The 22,473-nt window shown below is 49.8% G+C and overlaps 1 protein-coding gene across 2 annotated transcripts in view; it reads right to left on the bottom strand.

Moving 5' to 3' along the window:
* PLXNA4 (plexin A4) overlaps positions 1-16,066 on the bottom strand; it is a 466,285-nt gene extending 450,219 nt beyond the window's left edge. The window contains exon 1 of one of the 2 annotated variants that reach the window (XM_039472947.2): positions 15,176-16,066. The gene's annotated coding sequence lies outside the window, so the exon portion shown is untranslated. The remainder of the gene's footprint in view (positions 1-15,175) is intronic. The other variant, XM_074379046.1, reaches the window with a different exon arrangement.
* Between the last annotated feature and the right edge of the window lie 6,407 nt (positions 16,067-22,473).

The raw sequence follows: 22,473 nt of genomic DNA, 5'->3' as shown, positions 1-22,473 counted from the left end.
GAACTGCAAATGTGTCTAAGACAATGCCCGCTTTCAAGAAGCTGGTAATTAAGTGGGAATATGAGATGTAAACACTGAAAATATAAGCCAATAAATTATATATGACCAGGAAATTCTTGGCAGGCTGAATTTTCAGAAAGTCTGTACATATACTACTGTCTTCACACAAAAATGCCCCGACTTGGCTAAGGCCTGGTATGTGGCTAAGTGTACTTGTAAAATTTGTTACCTGGTAAAATGCCATTCCATATGTAGCAATATTTTAAAGTTTTCAAATATAAGTTTTAGGTAAAAATGCCATTCTTTCAGAACAGTATGTGCTGGAGAAATGACATTTTTTCAAAGTGAATTTTCTATATTTGGTCATGTGATATTCTGCAAGCTTTTCTTTATAAAAGCTCTCTTGAACATTCCAAAAATGAGTGTCATCGAATTAAAACGAAAACTTCTATGACATTGCTGCAAATCCTAGATGTAAATAAAATACCATTTCACTCAATAATGATTGCCAGAAATATAAATATAGTTTAGAAAAATTATTTAATTAGTTTATTTTTAAGGATTTGCCAAGAAGGCTTTGGCCTTGCTAGTATTAAGTCATGGAAGAAGGAATGAAGGAGAGTGAAATTGAGCTGCAGCAACTTCATGCAATTAGGCCTGGGTTTAGTAAAGCTCACTCTCCACCCACCACCCCCAACACTCGGCCTGGGGCCAATGACAGCCAAGATTCTTTGTCCAATTTGACACCATGCACAGGGTCAGTACCCTGCCTCTTTCACCTTTGCCTACTCTCTTAGATCTAACCATCCAAGCATAAAACCAGCAGCCCCTTTGAGACTATGTCATGACCCCAGGTCAGTAGGTAGTCTCTAAACTAAAACATATGAAGGTGGTACGAGAAAAGGGAAAAGCATAGGGATTCCCTACCTTCATTGCAGGCTCTGAGACAGCCTTGGAGAGGGCTCAGCTCACCGATCCCAAAGGCCTCACCCGCAGTGGACAGGGGCATGGTGAGGGGATGTAACAAGGACACCCCCAGGAGGCGTCAACTGCTCTATTCCAGTCCTGACCACAGATCACTGCGGTTAGGTTACTTCTCTTCTTAGAGTCCCAGGCCCTGCCCTCTGCCTCCTAGTAAGGAAACAATGTACCACCAGATAAGCTGGGAGAAACTGCTGAATTCCCTGAGACCAAAAGTGCAGCTCCATAAATATATAACATGCTGAGAGCAGTTGATAAAATGTGCAAGGGCTGGGAAAAGAGGCGTGAGGAGGAATGAACAGAAATCCTGCCATGTCTGTGGGGTTTTTGAAAGGTTAGAGCTCAAAAGCACATGCCCCGCCCCCTGTTTCTCCCCACAAGACAGCCCAAAGTACAAGCCAATTTTATTAGCAGCTCTGAGATGCCCAGAAGCAATTCCGAGAAGTAGACCCCTCGTTTCACTTGACGTTGTACTGCAATTTTGCAGCTAAAGACACTTCGGGCCTGAACCCCCTGGGTCCCTCAGTCTTGAAGAACTGGTCTAAAGGATGCTGGGGCTAGTCGGAAGCCCAGCACTGTCTGGGGTCTCTCCTCACCCTCAAGTCTCACTACCTTCCACAGCAGCACAGAGGTTTGAAAGCATCTGGAAGACTTGAAGGAAGTGGACATCTCTCTCTCTAGCACTCTGCTCAAACCAATGGCCTGTTCTCTGCAGTTTCTATGGTATGAACACTGTAATGGAACACAGGAGCCCCTGTCTACAACTCCTGCAACAAATGAAGACCACTAAATTATAAAGCTCCCCTGCAGAAGGCAAAGCACCTGTCACTAGTATGCTAACCCGTTCATTTTTTTCCCACGTATTGGAAAGAGAGAGAACAGATACTGCTTGAGTGTTTCCTAGGCCCTAGGCTGTGTCTGGTATTTTAAAAAATACCTTCATCATAGAAGCATGAGGCAAAGATATAAGAAACAGGGGATAGAACCTGGAGATGGACTGACCCACCTAAAGGCATTCCAATCATAAAAAGTGTTCGTTGACACTCCTTGACACTCTTGAACCAAGCCAACCCTATCTAGCAGCCAGGTCCTCCCTGCAGGCCTCGATTGTCCTACCTCCCAGAATGTAGGATTAGACCAAAAAGACATTATTCCTAACGGGCAAGGTCAATATTTCAATCATCAATCTCTTAGTTCATGGTGGAGCGCATTTCCCTAGACCACACTGTCTTGAGCATGTGCTCACTGAAGTTGGAGACATGCACCGAGGAAGGGAACAAGCAGAACAGAAGCCCGGGCGTGCTCTGTTCCAAGCTTGCTCCATAGCACTCTGAGTGCTCCTCGACCTCCCAGGACTGTTCTTTTTCCACTGGAAAGTAGTGAGACTCTCCCAAGGGAAGGTGAATACCCAGGATGTGCTCAGAACAATTTCAAGTACATTGTCCAAGACAATATGTTTACATCGAAACACGAACCACTCGAAAAATGTAAGAATCTCTATGTGGATCTTCTTGCTTCTTTGTCAAGTTTTTGCCAGATCCCAAAAGGAACTTGTAAGTCTACAACTGGGACCAGAAGTAAACAGCATTAGGTAAGCACGAAGATGAAGCTGCCAGAGACACAAGAGCCTTGTATCCGCCGGCCTCCAGGTCACCTCCACCTGCAAATCCGCATGTGCCTCAATTCATCTTGTCCAGAAAAGACTGCAGCGCTCCTACCCCACCTCTCCCCCTGAAAACCTGTCCCTGCAAAAGGTGTCCCACAAGCTGCCCAGGCGGGACACCTGCAGGACGGCCCTACTCCCTGTTCTTTCTGCCCACCACGTTCACCACCATATCTACCATCTGTCAACGCCAACTCCTATGATGTACTTCTCAGATCAGCCCCTTTCTCTCCTTTGCCATCACCTTTGATCAGCCCTGGTTCAGGATGCTCTGATTTACTGCAATAGCCTCCCTTCCAATTGTTCTCCACCGAACCTTGCTATAGTACAAATCTGGTCTTGTTGATTCTCTTCCTTGGAGATTCCCCAAGGCCCGACTGCTGCCGGATGGATAAATCCCTTAGCCGGACACTGACAATGGTCCTGGTACAGCTTCTGCTGTGTTGCCCCTTGTCCCGCTTCCCATCTCTGCCTTGATCTCCTGCAGACCCCGATGGCTGTGCTCTCACCTCCCCATGCTGCTTCCTCCACGGGACCTCTGCTTATGAGTTCACAAATTCAGTCTGAGGGATCCTTTCAAACAACCTCTGAAACTCAATTGGATGCCCCTTTTCCTCCTCCTCCTCCTCCCCCTCTTCTTGCTCCTCATCCTCCTTCTCCAGAAAGCCTTCTTCATGTCCTGCTTTTCATAACTGGATGGGTATCCCTCTTCCTATTCCCAGAGCACCTCCTTCATGCCCCAATCTCACTTCCTGTCGCACTGCATGTAAATTCCCTATTCCCACATATGCTGTGGCCATACTAAGCCATGAGCTCCCTAATGGTGGAAGTAGATCTTTCATCTCTGCACAAACTCTCACATAGTGCCTAGCTCATAATAGGCATTCAATAAACATTGCTTGAATTGACTGATTGATTGATCAATTAATTGGTTACATATTTTATAACATCACAGCAACCTCTCTTACTAAAATATGCAAATATACGTGTATGGAGCTTGGTGAAAGGTAGGCATTGAGGGATGTTATGAACCCTTTTCTGCAGTTCCCAACCGAATCTACTACTACCAGGATCGGGACCCCCCTGGGGACCCAGGCCTCTGGACTCCTGCACTGACCATGCCCTGCCACTGTCTCCTGCCATCCCTACTGCATTCTCCTTCCTGATCCTCTGCAAGTGGCTTTTATCACTTGCACCTCCTGACCAGATCAGCAAACACACCAGAGCTGGCAAAGGTGTGACTAGAGGCCTGAGCTCAGTTTTCATTCTCTTTGTCTTGATTTTCTTTGACCTTGGGTGTAAATAGACTATTTCTTCTGATGCTCACCCAGCCCTTTAATATGCACGGCCACATTCATCCTCACCTCCTGGGCTGCAGGTGGGAAACAGCAAGGGCTTATTTCTGGCTTTAAAGAGGAGAAATTGAGGCCTAGCCCAGAGAGGGAACTCACTGAAAGACATTCAGCAGACCTAGGATTAGAAGCCCGGGCTCTCTATTCCCTGGCCAGTACATAATACTTCTTCAATTGCTCTGAAAGTGAAAACCTTGGAATTATTTTGCAGAGGGAAACAAAAATAGGCCTGGAGAAGCTGTAGCCACATTTCCAACAAGCTCCATTCAGAGGGCACCGTAACTTACATAAATAATTTCCTATTACACCGCAATTGTCACTGCAACACGACAGTCTTGCAGCTTCCTTGTAGTGTTCTCTTTGTTGTTTTTCTCTACGAATCCTCCAGGATGGAAAATCAAATATGGTCCGAGCAGGAAAACAAACCACATGACACCCGCAGACCCAGACTCCCCTTCCGCATGACTTTTCCTGAGGACCAAAGAGAATGCCATGAATAGCTCCCCATGGGCCCGAACCCTCTCCCACCTGTCTTCCTCCCAAAGCTCTGCTGTATCCCTGCAAACAGGATTCCTTTTTTGAAAATAAAAAAATAAAAAAATAATAAATAAATAAATAAATAAATAAAACAGTTTATGAAGAAGAAATGAAGTGGCAATTTCCCAGCATGGCTGGGAATCAATACAAGCTGTTGTCAGGGTTTTCCTTACGCCTCTCCAAAGTCAAGAGCGACAGAACTCCAGCGCTCGACTTACAACCGCTTCACCATAGCAAGATATTTTTAATTTAAAACCCACTGCAGCTGGGTTCGAACTCAGCTGGGACTTGATTTACTGCTAATTCATTTCTCCGATTCCTATAATTCTAAGCTCAGTCACCAAACAGTTTAATGCTGATAGAATCACTAGTGCAATGCTTTATGAATGGGCGTCAGGGGAATTTTGTTAGTGTGTGTTAGCAACAGTTATGCACTCTGGAAAGGAGCATGGTGCCCGCATCAAGAATGGGGAGGCTCTATATTTGGTCATGTGGATTACCAGACAGTGTCCCCAAGTGATTCAAATCCAAAAACCATTGATGGGTTACCCCCTTTTACCCCAACCCACACACACACTCACACTCTCTCTCTGCCTCTCCCTCTCTCATACACACACACACATACACACTTCATTACCTATGTAAGATGAATGCAGTGAAAATGTTTCCCATGGGAAATGCCTGACTTTACTCTCTGCTCACTCTCCAGTGGTGGCAAAGTTTTCTCTTCTCAAGAGAAAATTTGTTTCAAAGTTTAGGGAGGTGTGTCTTAATAATTCAGGCTTCCTTTGTTAATTTGATAAAGAACGTTTATATTTGTCAGTTATATGGAAGGCTCTTATTCAAGCAGTATAGCTGAGGAAAAAAAATGGAGAAGGTGAATGTCATTACTCACATATTTTGCAAACATCCTTCTTGATCTGTTATGTGCAACTAAAACGTGCCACTTGTGGAAAACATGTCCACAAACCTGTCAGAGCTATATTCACACCTCTTGAAATGGTTTCTTTATGAAATACACACCTGAAGGCAGACCGCCTGGCTGCGTTCACTAAAGTTTTGTGAGAATTCACAGTCATTTCTGGGAGTCTCCAAAGCAAATGACAACGACAAGAGACAGGCAGTGCCTCTCAAAGTTGGGGTCACATGTCCCTATTTTATCAGTACAGTGAATTCATTCTTCTGCTTTTTTCACTTCTGAACTAAACTAAAACTTGAAAGCTTCCAGTTGAAGGCCACCATCTCCCAGAATGCCTTTCTGTGGAACCCTCTTTCCAGGAGACATCAATAGGCTTAAAAACACCCATACAAGGGGATCCCCATGGCCCAATAACCTGAAAAGCAGTGGGCTAAGAATAAATAGGTTTCCCAAGAACAGGTCTTCCTCATCTTTAATTCACTCTTGTGCACCTCCACGAAGAGGACAAAAGAGAGGATGTTTGCAAACTTATTTGGCCACAGAATGCTTTTTCCATGGAGGGTTTTATGGACCAGCCTTTGGAATATTCTGCTAAATTCAGTTTAGTCTTCGCCTGCAATCTATCAGTGCCTAACCCATAGTGAGTTTTACACAGAGAGAAAACATTCAATTCCATGTGTTTCCATGTGCAAGACCACTACACCTACCTGTCCCTGACCACTATGACCCAGGAGACGCTGGACGGTGACTGAAGGGTTCATCCTGCCCTCATCCAGGTCCATCTGAATCCTCAGGAATGGCCAGCCAGCCCGACTTGATGTGATCCTGGAGAGCAGGAACCCACCATATTAGCCGGGTTCACACTTCCCAGTCTTGACATTTTTAAGGTCATTCTTCACCTTGTCCTGTTCCATTTATTCCTTCTATTTTTACAGCAAATATTTATCAATTGCTTCCGGTAAGATACGCTCTGGGTTGGGCACTGGGTATACAAGAAGTAAGCAATGGTCCCTCTCAACCTAAGACATAAGGAAACACATAATTCCCATAGTTATCATTGCCACTTCCCTAACAGCTTCTTACCATTATTAAAAAGCATGAATTGAGTTCTCGATCAGACAAAAGACTGCTTGAAGCAGGGGCTGACCCTACCTTCTGGGAGCTGCAACTCTCAAGCAGACACCCTAATGCAGGCTCACATCTCTAGGTCGGGTGAGTTGCTCACATCAATCAGTAGTTAGGGGCAAGAGCACTTAGGGAGGAAGACAGGGTCAGTATCTAATGGACAAGAGCGCTGGGAAAGAGGTCACAGACACAGCATGACCACCACTCCTCTGCCCAGCCTGACCCTAAAGGGCCTTCAAAGCACAAGAGTAGTAAAAAATGTTGATGAGGGGCAGGACTAGCTAGAGGCAATGACTTACAGGAAATATTTTACACAGAAAGGTCCCCCGTTGCAATATATTTCAATGCTTTCATTATTTCTGAAAACTAGGAGAGTGGCAGGGGTCATCACCACCTCTCCCTGCTCCCCAGCAGCCACTCCATCCCTGAGATAGTCACACACCACTCTGCGGAAGGCTCGCCGCTGTTTAATAAGCCCTAAGATGTTAGGAAAGCCTCCTGAAATCGGGCTGGCACCCATTCTTAACGCGGTTTCTATTTTGGGTTTAAATTAGGTAACCCACAGTGTAGTCGAGTAGTGGTGACATAGACTCATGAGTTCTGGGGCTCCTAATTGGAGTACCCTGCCCCGTCTCACCATCCGACTCTGTTCTGAACAACTTCACGTTCCTTGCATGGAAACCATTATCCCAGACTCCCAATTTATGTATCTGCCCAGATCTGCTCAGTCTCACCTGACATCACCCCACCCCACCCCAATTCTGAGCTGCAGTCATTTTTCCTGTTTCAACTGTTATCATTGCCACTGCCGGTAGCAGCTTCTTTATCATTATTAAAAAGCATGAATTGAGTTCTTGATTAAACAAGAGACCACTTGAAGCAAGGGCTGACCCTACCCTCTAGGAGCCACAACTCTTAGGCAGACACCCTAACGCAGAACCACGTCTCTAAGTCAGCGAGCTGCCCACATCAATCAGTGGTTAGGGGCAAGTGCATTTAGGGAGGAAGACAGGGTCAGTATCTAAGGGACAAGAGAGGTCCCAGTGATGCTTCCTGTTGTTCTTCTGCTCCTAAAGTTCTTGCTGTCTTTTCTTCCTTCAGAGGCAAAGCCTGGGCTTCTACAGGGGTAACCCTGGCATACCTGCCACTGGGAGAGTGAAGGAAGCCCTACCCCTAGGGCCTGACCCACAGAGGCTCTAGCTTGACCTAATATCCCAACGCCAAAATGAGGGGAGTTGGCTAATGCCTCATGGGGTGACCTGTGCCCAGTGAGCTACAGCAGACCGGAAGGACCCGTGGATTAACTGCTGGCTGTGCCTCCCCACCACAGACTATTCTGAGACATGGTGTTCACACCAGGCTTCCCTGGATACCTCCCGAGTGATGGAACCACCAGCTGCTTTTCCCTGGGAAGCCGAGGTCAGCTTGGTAACACACTACTCGTTCTCCTTCCTTCCCTCCCTCTCCTTCTTTGCTTCACTCTTGCTTCCTGGGACTCCACCCCTCAATAAAGTTGTAACTCACAGCTTCTGCCTTGAGCTCTACTTTCTAGGGCACCCAGGCTGTGACTGTGGTGAAGGACAGACAGGCAGAGGGGGCAAGGCCCAGGCTCTCCATGGCTTTGACAAGAACAGCCCTGCTTGCATCTGTTCTGTGCATTAGAATTCCAAATAAAATCTCACTGGAGTAGAGACTTTCACTGTATACATATTAAAATACGTTTAATCACCAATCTAGACCAAATCCAACCTCCTCATTCTATAAACAATAAACTAAAACAAAAAAGGTTTTTCCCAAGATCCTTTAGCTAGCATTATCTACATCTATCTATATCTGAAGCCTAGCTTTTTCCACAATAGTGGTTTTTAAGCAAGGGGACATATGGGAATCATCCAGAAACCTAAGAAAATGAACACAGCCCTGAGTACCTCTCTCTTTCCTTGAAAAGACAAGGGCAAGATAGGCTGTGGAGAAGGTTGAGCAAATGCTGAGGCCAGAGGTGAACTCTGTCTGCCTGACACAATTCTGCTTGAGAACCTATTGCTTACACAATCACCAGAATCCAGTACTTGGTTTATGTAATGCAAAAGCTCAGTGGAAATGTTCACTGTAGAATCCACCCCTTTATTCACATTTGAGAGTAGACTAGGAAAGTGCATGTCTCAGTCCAGTGTTTCTCGGTGGATACCAGGTCCGCTACACGATATATCTACTTTTGTGATTTCACAATCCATGTGAGCATATTAAAGGCTCTGAGAAGTCCTGCAGCAAGGAGTATCTTTAGCTTTGCTTTACGCTCAGGGTTCTGCAAACTTCTCTGACTGTGAAAACTTTTTTGTATGTAATGCCTAGTCACTCCCCCGCAGCATATACTTTGGGAAACTCTGCTCTATTTTAAGTATTACTTTCAGGAAAGCAGGTCTGAGATGGAGAGGAAGAAAATGAACTTCAACTGACTCTAGCAACGTTAGCTGACATTCCAGGCAGGCTGCTTCGTCTGCACATCCTGATGCCTGCTGCTGTCTCCTCTCACTCTCTAACCCTGACACAAGAACGGAAGCAATCCACCAGCCACGCCTTGCTGACTTCTTTCCTGTTGGCCTCTGGGCCAAAGCCAAGGAATGATTGGTTCACCTTCTAGTTTGAGCGTCCACATTACCAAAACGGAAATCCAGCTGTGCTCATTTGAGAAGAGTTTAGTGAGTACGTCAGATAAGGAACTGATCTCGAGCGAAGACCAGGAAAACCTCTGAACTGCTGTGGCTTTCCTTTCCTACATTCCCAGTGACCTCTTCCTCAACTGCGTCTCTCCTCGCATTTCGTAATGAAAATACTCTACCCTGTAAGACCCTGGGAATTGATTCAGCGAGGCTCTGTTCAGCACATTGACTGCGGAGATTCTATCCTCTTAGCTAGTGATCTGTTTTGTGTTGGAGTGACAAAACACCCCAAAATCCAATTTGCCGTTGCGAATCCTGGTTCATGGAGGAAACACTATGGAGGGGGAGGGAAAGATCCAAGCTTAGAAGAAGAAGGGATGCTTGAGATCTCGCCAATACCTGTTGGTTTCAGTTTGCACAGGACTTTACCTCACAATGTTTTATCCACTCATTCCTACTGCTGCCCCAGAGGGGAGGCGATGAAATTCCAAGTGTACCCCTTCTAGCCACCTCAGGTTGGACAGAACCTTCACTTACCTCACAGTGTAGAGAAGTCAAGGAAATAATGCATGAGATAAAGGTTTTTTTCTTTCATTTTCTTTTGGAGAAAATGAAAAAAAAAAAAGGCAAGTAAACAAATTTCCTCACTTGTGGCTGTTTCCTAAAATGTTCAGACCAGAAGGACTGAGTTTAGCCCTGGCTTTGGAGTGGGAAAGAACCCAACCAGGCCTATGAGCTCCTTCAGGGCACCCACACCTTTTTGCATCAGGATGTAATTCCTAATCCTTTGCCTCAGCCTGCACCATCTCAGGTGTGACTTATTTTCTTTGTACAAATGGGAACCTATCAAAATTCCTGTAAGTGCTACAGGATGTCTACCCCCCACCCCCCGACACAGTCCATTGGCACCAACATCTGATGAGTCTCTGCTGCAACCACCACAGGATCCAGGCACCCTGCATGGCATGATGTCCCCAGGCACAGATTTCTTCCCTGATTCTGGATCCTGAAGTCAGAAGCTCTAGGGGTAATGAATGAATGAATGAACAAGTGTCGAGCACCTACCGTGAGCTGTGTAATGGTAAAAGAATCCTTTGCTCAAGAGTGAAAAAACTGTCTATCCCTTAGCAACCTGGGGCCTTGGACATGTCACCTGAACTCTCTTCTCAGCCTTAGTTTCTATGCTATCAAAATGGGAATAAACAATACCTACCTTGCACAGCTACTTTAAAGATGAAATGAGAAAGTGTTGTTTCCACAATACCAGCAATTTGAAGCAGTCACTAGGGAGAACTAGACTCCTATCAGAATCGGAGCCTCATAGAATCAAAAGCGAAGATGAGGACTTCACCCATTCATTCATTCACTTTCTCCTTGTTTTTTCCAAGGAGAAAATGGGAATTGACAAATGAGGTGACAGGCCCCCTCAGGAACTGAGCACTCTACTAGAATGATCCATGCAATTTTGTAACCCACCAACAGTCAAGGAGACAACTCATCCCCCTTGATGAATGGGGAAATCAAGGCTTAATGAATAAACACATTTGCCTGGCATCACAGAGGTAGTACAAGAGACTAGGGCCAGATATTCTAAACTTCCTCCCAAGCACTCACCCACAAACCTCCCAAAGGGGCAGCAACTGGTGAGCACGTGAATTCTAAGGAGGCAGGCAGCACAGTGATAAGTAAGGTCAGATTGCTCACAAGTGAGGTTTGGCTCCATCACTAAGTGGCTGTGTGATCTGGGACGAAGTCCTTAACCTCCTGCATCTCAGTTTCCTCCTGGAGAAAATGAGCACAGTAATAGCCTATTTGGGTTTTATGAGACAAACTACTTAAATAGCACCTAGCCCAAATGAGTGCTCAATACATATTGGCCACCATCATCATTAATTATCATCTTCCATTGCACAGTGTTTACAAGAACTGAAACCAATACTAATGTCTTCACAGCCTCTTCCCTTGGGAGGCTGATGCCACAGGACAGAACAGGGTGTGGGGGCTTACACAGACTCACACAGGGACTCGGGAAGCTCTTCTTTTAGGCTGCTTCATACCACGCAGGGAAGCAGCCTCCTCCGTCAGGAACAAGCCCTGGACTCTGGGAATCAGGACCCCCACCTGCCTTTCATTTTTAAGATCCATCTCTTACCACTTAGCAGCAGAGCCCCCTTCAGGCTCCCTGCAGGCTCCACCTTCCTGCCACAACTTGAACTCTACGGCCTGGTCAGTGAGGACAACGCGAAAGAAGAATGAGAAAGTCTGGGCAGCTAGAGGGGATCAGGTGGGAGTCTGCAGAGGGAGCAGTGGAGCTTGCGGCTTTTAAAGAGACAGTGTCCTGCAGGGCCCCGTGCGGACCAAGCATAGCTCAGTAGAGCCTATAGGCCAATTACCCTCATCATGTGCATCTCCCAAACAGTCGTTTGATTTATTAGCGAGACGTCTTTTTAAAATGCCGCTCTTAAATATAAATAACACTTAATCATCCAGCTGTCGTTAAATTCGTGTTATATTGATTTCTTGGAGTGCCGCAAATTTGAGGGCGAATGGGCTGGCGGAGGTGCGCACAAAGCCAAGAGGTGGATTAGCGAGTGGTGAGGGCAGAGAAGTGGAGTTTGGGGGAACATGAAGGGGGGAGTCAAGGGAGGGAAATGAACCTACTCAATAACCCAGGGCCTGAGCCAAGTTCATATTGGGTGGCGCCGGACACAAATAAGAAGAGAGGAGAATGCTGGCACATCTGTTGCATAGTCTAATGACAGCTAAGATCACGGTCGTGTTTTCCGTATTGCCGCCGCCCCTCCTAACCCAACACAGAGCCGCTCCAACAGGTCTCTGATGAGCATTGTCTGCGTATGCCTTCTCTAGCTGAGGATGGGGAGAAGCAGATAAGAAATGCCCCCTAGCTGGCTAGGAGGAGAGAGATCCGCTGCGATTTCTTTGCATCAAAGCCTGATGATAACTATGAGCCAAGAGCGGTTAATGACCCAGCCCCTTTAGCTCTCTCCCATTTCAGGACTGCTGCCATCCTAGAAAGCCCCCACTTCATTCCCAGCAGCCCTCACTGTCATGAAAAGGATCCGGAGGCCAAGTATATGTAGGCAGACTCTGCCTTGCAGATTTCCCTGTCTGCAGGGAGTAGCAGCAGCGGGCGACAGAAAGGCACAGAGAAGGAGAAAGGGAACAAGTTGACTGCCTTGGAGTCCTCCAGAAATGTCTGCAGCATCCCGATGGGCATTCAGGATGAAGTGCTGGGAGGACAGAGGAGAGCCCCGGGGAGGACATGATTGCACAAGAAGGAACAGCTTGTAGGTGACCCACACCTAGTGCTCACAGGAGAGCTGCCTTAAACACAGTCTACCAGGCAGTGAGAGTCTGCTGAAAAGAAGCATTCGTGACTGGGGTTTTCTAGTGTGACTCCCTTCCCAGTGAGAAAGACCTCAGAGAACTTAAAAGGAAGGGCACAGAAGAGTGGCAGAGAGGGTGAATGGCAGCGTGGCATGCTCCAGGGCTGGGCAAGAGAGTCAGGAAAGCATGATGTACACTCCACTTTACAGAGATGTTAATTAATGCCTGCCTTGTCCTAGAAACCAAATTGGTACCTAATGCTAAGTGCAGAAAGTGCAGGGATTTTTTGAACCCAGATGTTTAGCTTATAACCAGAATAATGACTGCTGGCTTTGCATTAAAATGATGGATCCTGAACCTGCAAATACATGAGAAAGGAAAGAGGGTAGGGAGGAAAGGAGAGAAAGGAGTGGGGGTCTACAGGGAAGATGCAGTCATTTCAGGAAGATCCTGTACCCTATCCCTTTGCCTCTTCCAGGTCCCAGGAAGGACTGTTTACCTTGGAGGCACCCACTGTTGCTGGAGCTCATTATTTCGGTTGCAAACCATGTGCTGTTGCACGAGTAGGTGGGACCTGCCTGTCCACGCCCTCGAGGGCCATGTGGAGAGAAATGTTCCATTTCTTCCACAGCCCGGAAGACAGAGGTGGACCCCATTGTCACACATGGCTGGGGGAGCTGACCACCTTTAGCCAGACTCTGAGAATGCATGTGTGTATATATCTGGCTGTGTGTGCACACGCCCACCATTCTTAAAAAGAAAATAAGGTTTCTTCCCCCTACTGGGGTCTCCCCATTGTGAGAGATCTGCTTTATTCCACCTACCCTTTTCAATCAATCAAAGGGCAGCTCACACAGCACACAGCGGGAATACAATCTCCCTCCCAGGGCATCTGCGTTTCTCCCCAGCCTAGCCAGAGACCTTTGCAGGAGCTGAAAAAAAGTTTGGAAATAGCAGAGTCAGGGTGCTGAAAAAGCCCTTTCATTCAGCACCCATCTTCTGGATTTACAAAAACAACCCAAATTCTGCGCCTAGCACTGAGGCCTCCTTGTTCAAAAGAATGTTTGCTCTTCTCCTATTGCGTTCTGGAAGACTCCCAACATATTTTTTCCACTGGTAGGTTTGTGGGATACTCCAAACACATGATCTTGGACAGAGGGTACAAGCTTATTCAGTTTTGGGGGTGAATGATAGGGTCAGGTTGCCCAAAAAGGTACGTCAAAGGGACAGCTCCGGAAACACAGGAGTTTGTACATGTATATTCAATTCCAAAATACTGTTTGATTTGGATCTCACATTCTTCTCCCTACGACAACTGAGACCCTAAATGAGTTGCTCTTAGGCCCCAAGAAGGGAACTATGGAAAAGCCCCTTAGAATCCCAACCATTCCCTACCTCCTCCAGAAAAAGTTAAAATGAGCAGCCTGTGAAACTCCAGCCAGGGAGAACAAGAATGAAAATGCTTTCGGGAAATAGGACCTTGAGGCATGGGCTTTAGGAGAGTGATTCTACGCTCAGAGCAGCCGGGCTCTGGGGGACGCTGGCAGACCCATGAATGCCTTGCCTCCTTCGGTGGGCACTGCCGCCGCGGTCCTGAGGGTGGGGAGCCTCCTCTTTTGGAGGACTACACCCCTCGTGCTTCCCCCTTCTAGTTCTCTTTCTCAGACACCTCGAAAGACATGTGACAGGAGGAGGCACCGGGGAATGCAGCCCCACGTGCCCAGGAAGGGTAGGGAGGTGAGAGGGGACCCAAGTCCTGTGTCACCAAGTCCTGTCTGCTTGCTGCTAAGCAGGGACTGAGGCTGTGAACAAGGCCATACCTTTTAAGGAGGATCTGGCCCCCACGCCTTCCCTAGGCAAGCAACACACGCGGTGATGCTGTAAGCCCCTTTCTGCCTGAAATCTCGGCGCATTCCCGGAGAAACAGTGCACGCTTCAGAAAGGCGTTTGTGCTGCCTCTTACTGGGGAAACGCAGTGTCTGTTCCATATGCGCCACCCTACAGAACTGCAGCCCCAACCGCCTATGTGGCCTCCTCCCCGCGCGCCGGGCCACCGCTCTCTCCAAATATGAGTCCGAATATATGTAGGTCTGTCTCCCGTTGAAATCCCTGGGTGTCCAAAGGCCACGGGGCCGCGATGACACTGGGTGGGTCTCCGGAGACCTCCCATGACTTCTCCCGTTTTAAAGCCCAGCTAGGGATGAAAGGGGCTGGGAGCTGAAAAATCGCTCCCTCAGCCTCCCCGGGTAGGAGGCACAGCCGGTAATACACAGAATCCCACCCCGAAAGTCCCGGGGAAGGGAAGGAAGAGAATTCTGAGTCCCGGAGCGTGAGAGGGGAACGCACCCGGGAAATCCCTGCTTCGGCCGCTGCACCTCCGCGGGCTCCCAGGTGGGACGTGGGCAGGTGCGCGAGCGCCGTGTGTGCCCGTGTGGATCTGTGTGTGTGCCCGCCGGTATGCGTGTGCGTGTGCCGCGGGCTGGCTCCGGGCCACCGAGGACTCCCGGACCGGCCCGGGTCTCTCCGGCCGCGCCGCCCTCGCCGCCCGCCCGCCCGCCCGGCCCCGCGCCCCAGCCCGCCGGCTCCTTACCTGGACGCGCCGCGTTTCCCTCGTTCAGCGGGAGCGCCGCATTGACACTGCAGATGGAGCCCGTGCCGCTGCCTCTCGCCCTCCTCTGAACGTGTGCGTGTGCGCGCGTGTGGCTGCCTCCTCCAGCCCCAGCTCCGAACGCAAATACTCCACCGAGGCACAGGGAAACCGCTAGCAGCCGGGGAACGCGGAGGACGCCGAATCAGAGCCTGCGGGGCTTGTCAGCTCCTCTTGCGGCGTCCAAGGTGGGCGTAATGTCCAACAAAAAGGTCGGAAAATGGGGATCGATTCCGAACACCCCTTTCCTCCACCCAGCCCCGGAGCCCAAGCAGCGGCGGCGGCTGCTCTCGGGGGCTGCGGTGGCGACGCGGGGCTGCCCCCCTTCGTCCCCACCCCCGCGGGCTGAATGTCCTTGATGCCAAGCGGGCACGGCGGCGTCACTCCGCGCCGCCCATGCTCGCCCGGTCGGGCCGCTGCCCCAGCACGGCGAGTGCGCGGGGGACCCGCCGGGGAGCGCTCTCGGCGCCTCTGCGCGCCTCTCTGGGCAGCAGCGGCCGCCCCCCGGTAGCCAGCGGCCGGCCGCGCCGCGGCAGCCCCCACCCCTGCCGGGGGACTCGCCGGGCAGTGCCCAGGGGCCGGGGCTGGGGGGCCGCGGGAGCCGCCGGCTGCTCCCCGGGGAGGCGTGGGGCTGCGGCGGTGGCGGCGGCGGCTACTGGCGCTGCGGCGGCGGAGAGCTCGGCCGCGGGCCAAGCCGGGCCTCCCGGGCGCGCCCCCAGCCCCCCGGGCTGGCTGCTAGCAAAGTTTGCAGGGGGCAGGGAGCGGGGCCGCCGCTGGCTCGGCCGCCGCCGGAGCTCCCGGGCTGCCTGCTGCCGCCGCGGCTCGCTGCTGCTGTGCATTGAAGCCCGGCCAAGCGCTGCAAAAACTCCAGCTGCCTGGCGCTCTCTGGGTCCTCCTCTCCTCCCTCCCGCCCTCCCTGCTTCCCTTCCTCCCTCCCTCGCCTCGCCTCCTCTACTCCCCGCCGCCCGCCGCCCGCCGCCCGCCGCCGCTCCCTCTCTGGCTCGCTCTCGCTGGCTCGGAGCTCGCGGCTGACATCCAGACCAAGGGAGAGCGGCCGGCAGAGGGGGCAGGGGGCGCCTCCCTGCACGCTCCCACCCGCCGCCGCCCAGCTTGCCGGCTCTCGCCCGCACGGACGTTTGCCGACAACCCCCTGGGTACCCACGGCCCGAACGGAGCCACCCTGGCGGTGGCGATGGGGAGCGAAGAGGGACGCATACAGGGGTGACCGGGGCGCACATCGTGAGCTCAGAGGGAGGCACTCAGCCGTCTCCCTCGGAAGGTGCAGCTCTGGGCGCTGGCCGTAGGAGGGACCCTCAGGTGCTCAGAGCCGACACAAGCGCATACTGACACCCAGGAATACACCCATTCCTAGTCAGAACCTCTCCCAACACCCCACCAAGTTACCCTCACATGGAACCCAAAGAGGCCGAGGAGACCGACGGCAGCAGGCCTGCATGAGGGAGCATGAGTGGCCAAGTGCCCCAGAGCTGGCTTGGAGACCTGACTTTTCCAGTCATGTTTATACTGAGTGGCTGACCTGGCTCCTCTCTTCTCTGAAACCCTAGATCCTAGACTACATCCAGAACAGGCTGTGCCATCATCAGGGTGGTTACAGAAGGTCAAAGAAAGAAATCGCCATGTGGCTCTGGCTTAGGCAGTGGAGATGGGGAGTGGGTGGCACTACCTCCCAAACCTCTGCCTAGATCCCCCTAGGAATGGGCCCACCCACCAAGAGAAACCGAGGGGATTCCCACCTCTATTAACTCAGCTCTCAGCATACCTCCCTCATCCTCATCCTCCCGCTCCCACCTTAGTCTCAGGGAAGTGGCACCAACAGTAAGCATTCCCTGGGATAGGCAACCATCAAGGATGACCTTGAAAAGGACCCATGGCTCTTGGCCTCCTCCCTCCTGTCCCTTCTCTAACTGTCCTCACACCCAGCAACTCCCTGCCCATTACTATCCTTCCCATCAAAACATCTCAGAGCCTCCTTATTAGGTGGACATGACTGATAATGGCATGAATTCCTACACCTCCCTATAGGGGTTATATTCTCACAGAAATCAAAGTTGTATGAACTGGGGAGCCTTTGAACTGAGCTGTGAGATGACAGCTTAAACAGGCCCCAAGGTGAGCAGCGCATGTAGGTCAGGCATGGCCCACCCGGAGAGGAGCCTGCTGAAACTTTGCTCTCACCAGTAAGAAGATGAACCAAGCCCGAATGAAGAGGAAACCAGATGTTTGATTCTTTGGTCAAAGGATATTCCAGGAGACAACGTGGAGCCCTTTTAGTCTCTGGTTCTCTGCTGAGTATTGCATGGCCCAGAAAGCTGCAAGGAGTTATCTTATTAAGCTTATGTGAATACATTGATCTGGCTCCACTCTTGCCAGAAACCCTGAATCCCAGACTCTAGATAAAGCACACAATATCAGGTTAGTTTCCAAAGTCCAGAGACACAGCACACAATATCAGGTTAGTTTCAGAAGTCCAGAGACACACATAACAAAATCACTCAATGCTGCTCCCTCTTGAACGCCCTTCTGGAGTGGAGGAAGCCCAGGGCCAAAAGTCTCTCTCTATGCAAGTCTGGGAATGGCACGAGGCCAGCCGGGCACTGAGGATATAAAATTGAAGGAGGCCCCCAGGTCCATGTAAGGCCTTGTCACCTGGTCCTGGCACTGCTTCTAGGTGTCCCTTTTTAAATTGCTACACAGGATCATCATGGGCCATTCCCAGAAGTGACAGCACAGATAGCCGCATGAAAGTCCCTAATGGGTTACTTAAGGAATATCGTTCAATAAAAAGAGGGGAGTGGGGACTCCTTTCGAATGTCTGTTGGCCGCTCAGCTTTCAGGGTATGCCATAAAATGCCGAAAGGAATAGGGGGAAGGTGAGAAAACAGCTCTGTCTCCATTCTCAGTCATTCTAGCATGTATTTTTAATACAATCTGATTGTCTTTTTCCTCCTCGGATGGGGTGTGTGTGTGTGTGTGTGTGTGTGTGCGCGTGCGTGTGAATATGGCTTGAGTTCCAGGCCCATTTCCTGAGGGATGGACGGGAAGTCAAAGACCTTTTTTTTTTCCCTTTTTTCAGAGGTGGCAAATAAAATGTGTTTATTATTCTTTATCTCCTGTCTAGTGTGCGGTGTCATTTATTTTCATTCAGAGAAATGAATGCCATGTGGTGCCTGAAGAGTAATAACGGAGCCAAATGACAAGGAAGACGTACAGCAAAAAGCTGGACCAGCAGCCATGGGCAGGTGAGGGGCCCAGCCAGCTCTCCCGTTGTTAATGGGGCCATATCTCCAACTGCCTTTTACCTGCTTTCCTTCCACTGAAGAACACAGTGAAAGGCATACTGAAGGGGGCAGTTATCACATCATCGGAGGGAACAGCAGAAAGGGTCAAATTAGCAACAGCAGAGGATTTTTTTTTTTCTTTTCAGTGATGGCCCACTGGATTGACTCTCTTAAGTTAGGAGAATGGAATGGGGTGGGATGAGTCTGGCCTCTACACTGGAAGTTAGAAGACACGTGTCCTACTCCTGGCTCTGCCATCGGCCAGCTTTGTAATTTGGAGCAGGTCACGTCCTCTTGATGATACCCATCTATCACCTGACACATGTGCCCCCTTAGAGTTGCAATGACTTTCAAAGGACATATCATCTCATTAAGGTGTTTTGAAACTCTACAGTAAGTACAAAACACATATAAGGAATTAGGGTCTCTTTCCGGATGAATGTATCTTTTTTTTTTTTTTTTTTTTTTTCAAATAGATCGATATAAAGAGGGTAGGCCTTCTGCTATCTTGCCTGTATCCCATGAATAAACACACAGGCAAAGGCAGCACCTTATCACAGTTCAAAACATGTTTCTGCATTAGCCCTTTGGTTCTCACACCTCCTCCACCCCCTCCAACTGGTGAGGGCTAAGGGAGACTCAAGCAGGGCCATCTAGCTGTCTCCTGCTGGCAATGGTTCTGTGAGTCCCTCCCTCGACCCCTTGCCTGGTGGTGAAGCTGGTTATGTTATTGTCTGGACCCATGGCCACAAGAGGGAGAAACTAAATGGTAAATTGCTTCACAGAGTCCTGTTTTCTAAAGAAGCTATGTCTGTGGGACTTGGGTTGGGGTTTATTGCTGGGTTGAGACAGAAAAAGTATTGGCCCATCTCTCACGGCTGAATAAAAGGACCAGTTTAATAGGAGAGAGGAGAAGAAATCCTTACGTTTCCCTTCACTTAGCTACCGCCGTTTTATTAGCCTAGGAACAGTGCTGCTATTTAAGTTGATAAAAGCCAGATTTGCTCGTTAAATAAATCACCAGAGCCTGGTGGTGCTAGAGAGACATTTTCTTTCCCCCAAGGGCTGCCCCCGTGGCTGGGTCTCCTACCTTGCACTGGAGAGAAACCACAGACTGTCAGCAGCTTAAAAACCTACATTGTGGCGCCACCTGCAGGGCAGCAGAAAAATCATCGGTATCCCACAGCTCAGCCGAGGAGGCAGGAGGAGCCTTCCGCAGTGACATGGGTGAGCCCAGGGTACCCTCTGTCTCCTGCTTTCTGCACGTGTCACCAGATGTCCACAGCACACTCCAGCGGCTTTTAATCTGCATCCTCCTTGAATGCTGCCATTTCGTGGGATGGGCATCAGCTCTCAGGATTCTCAGTTCATTCAAAGTAACTTATTCTTCCCTGTCTCCTAAGGGGCTAAGCCAAGGGTTCTGTCTTCAAGACTGGACCATGGAACAGTAAAGCAGAAAGGAGCGGTGAGTGCCTTTCGAGGAAGGGGAGGGGAGGAACATCCCTGTGTCACCACAGTGCCTACTAGTAGATTGAACTTGGTGGCTGGGTATTCTTAGTAGACTGAACTGTTCCAGGCTTCCCTAGCCTGTGGGTGCAAATGAGCACAGAGATATTAACATCTGAATCTCAACTCCCAGCCTTTTCTGCCTAGATGAGACTTTGGCCACCACTGACAAAGCCCTCCCTGTCTCCTCCCACTGTATCAGAGATTCCCGCTGGTGGGTGTGCTTAGGAACAAGTCTCACCACTTCATTCACCACAAGTGCCCTCTTGGAAATCCACTGCCAATGAGCCATTTGATAGAAGGACATCTCTGCATTGCCAGCTCCATGGTGCCCTCTGTAAGGGCACCTCCATCCGGCTGCACTGCTGAACATGGCAAGCTCTGGTGCTGTCATGGCTTCCCAAGCCACACCATGGGGTTGGTGTTTAGGTGGGGAGGATGCCCCTCTCCTCCTCCACACACACCCTGTGGATCTTGATCCTCTGGACACCAAAACAGTTTCCATGCCTCCCAGGCTCCAAATCTTCCTCCCCTTTCTCCCCAGGCGCTTTCATCCACTACCCCCTCTACAGAATTCTTCCTTCTCTTTAAATGAAAAAAAAATTGTCTTTTTAACCACAGAAACCAGAATTAGAGGATGTTGTGAGGTAAGGGGAGATGGAGGGAGAGAGGGGGTGTGACCTAACTCCATTGGCCAGAAAGTAACAAAGTCCCAGATCTGGCCAGAGCCATGTCTTGCTATAACAAGAAAGTAGAAACACTTCAGTGTAACCCTTCTTGGGATTAAGTCCTGGGAGGCACAGGGTCCCACAGTATGCCTAAATTCCAAGGATGGCATACAGTTCATGTTTCCCACATGAGGCCTCTCTCTTGGCACTGCCTAGTACACTGGCAGTAGTTTAAATGAGTCACTTGGCCCCTCTAACTGGGGTGCACATAACTAAAAGGCCTCAAGTTGTTTTCCTTGTGATGAAGATGGATTTGTGCTGATGGGCTGAATGCTCTTGCCTGGTAACACATTTACAAGATGGTTGCCAGGTGGTCTGAGTGTAAGCTGTGGTTGCCAGCCTCCAAAATGGCCCCAGTGACCCTCAGCCAGAGGTATTCATGCCCTCAGGCAGTCTGTTCCCACACCGAATCAGAGCTGACTTAAGTGACCAAGAAGTGACAGTGTCCAAGGCTGGGTCTAAAAAAGACATTTTAGCTTCCAGCTTGATCTCTTGGGTCCCTCGGAGCTGCCGTGTGGCAAGAAACTGAGCCTACCCGCCAACCACCAGTGCCAGCTTGCCAGCCCCATGAGTGAGCCACCCTAGACGCCCATCCTGCAGCCCCAGTTAAGCCTTCAGATGATTTTAGCCTTCAGAAGCTTCCAACTGAGGTCCAGACATCATGGAGCAGAGATAAGATATGGTTTTATGCCAGCGATTTGGAGGTGATTTGCTATGCAGTAGTAGATAACAAATACAGTGATTTGCAGGGAAGATATCATTCCTCTGACCTTGACCTCGTTAGCCTCTTACACTTATTATTTGAGCCCACTTGGCTTTAGAATAAGGAAAAAGGGGGGCACACTTGATGCATGATAGTCTCATACTGGGCAGGACTGGGCACCAATAGATGTCCTGCCAGTCACTCCCTTCAGAGCTCCGGGAATAAACCTCTTAGCACATCTCAGTATGTTCAATGGAAATGAGAAAACGCAACTAAGAGACTTGAAAGCATCCACATCCAGAAGGCTCAAATCCAGTACTCCCTAGAAATGGGCCAGCATCAGTTCCAGGGTACTGGCCATCGGAGACATCCAAGAGAGAGGCAGAAAGTCATTCTGGGTCCTATTCACATTCACGAGCTGTCTAGCACCTGCCTCTGCCCCAGAGCCTTTTGGAGGTCGGGTTGAACGGGGCTCCAGGGTGAGGCCTTGCACCTGCAGAGCACCAGGCCCAGTGGTGCTGAAATTTCCCCGCACCTGATCCTGAGCCGTGCTGCACCACGGGGCAGGAGGGAGGCCGAAGGATGCTTCCTGCAGATGGAAGGTGAGTGAAAAGAAGACTAGAGTGAGATGTGATTGAAAGCTGATCGTCCACTTTCCCTCTACACCAGTCCCCATGAGGACTTCTCACATCACCTTCTTTCCTCTGCCCTCAGCAGCTTCCAGAGAGCTCGGTGTTGCCTGCAGGTTATCAGCAGGGCCAAGGACTATACAAGGGTTAGCATGAAAGGAGAAGGGAAGAAAGAGGCCAAGAGGAAGAATGAAGGGACAGAGGTGTCCATGCTAAGCGGAGAAAGAGAGCCACAGACGATTACCCAAGAATCCCCAAGATTCTGAGGACAGCGCTTAGGCCCAAGGTGACCTCTCCCCACTTTAATGTGCCACTCCAGGACTCTGTGGCCTGGCTCCATTCTCCTTCTGGCCTTATTTTCCTGGCCAGACCCCAT

The sequence above is a fragment of the Saimiri boliviensis genome, chromosome 10 (genome assembly GCF_048565385.1).
Source record: "Saimiri boliviensis isolate mSaiBol1 chromosome 10, mSaiBol1.pri, whole genome shotgun sequence".
Classification (NCBI taxonomy): Eukaryota; Metazoa; Chordata; class Mammalia; order Primates; family Cebidae; genus Saimiri; species Saimiri boliviensis.
Note: the sequence above shows the minus strand (reverse complement) of the source record. Positions and strands in the feature narration are given on the sequence as shown.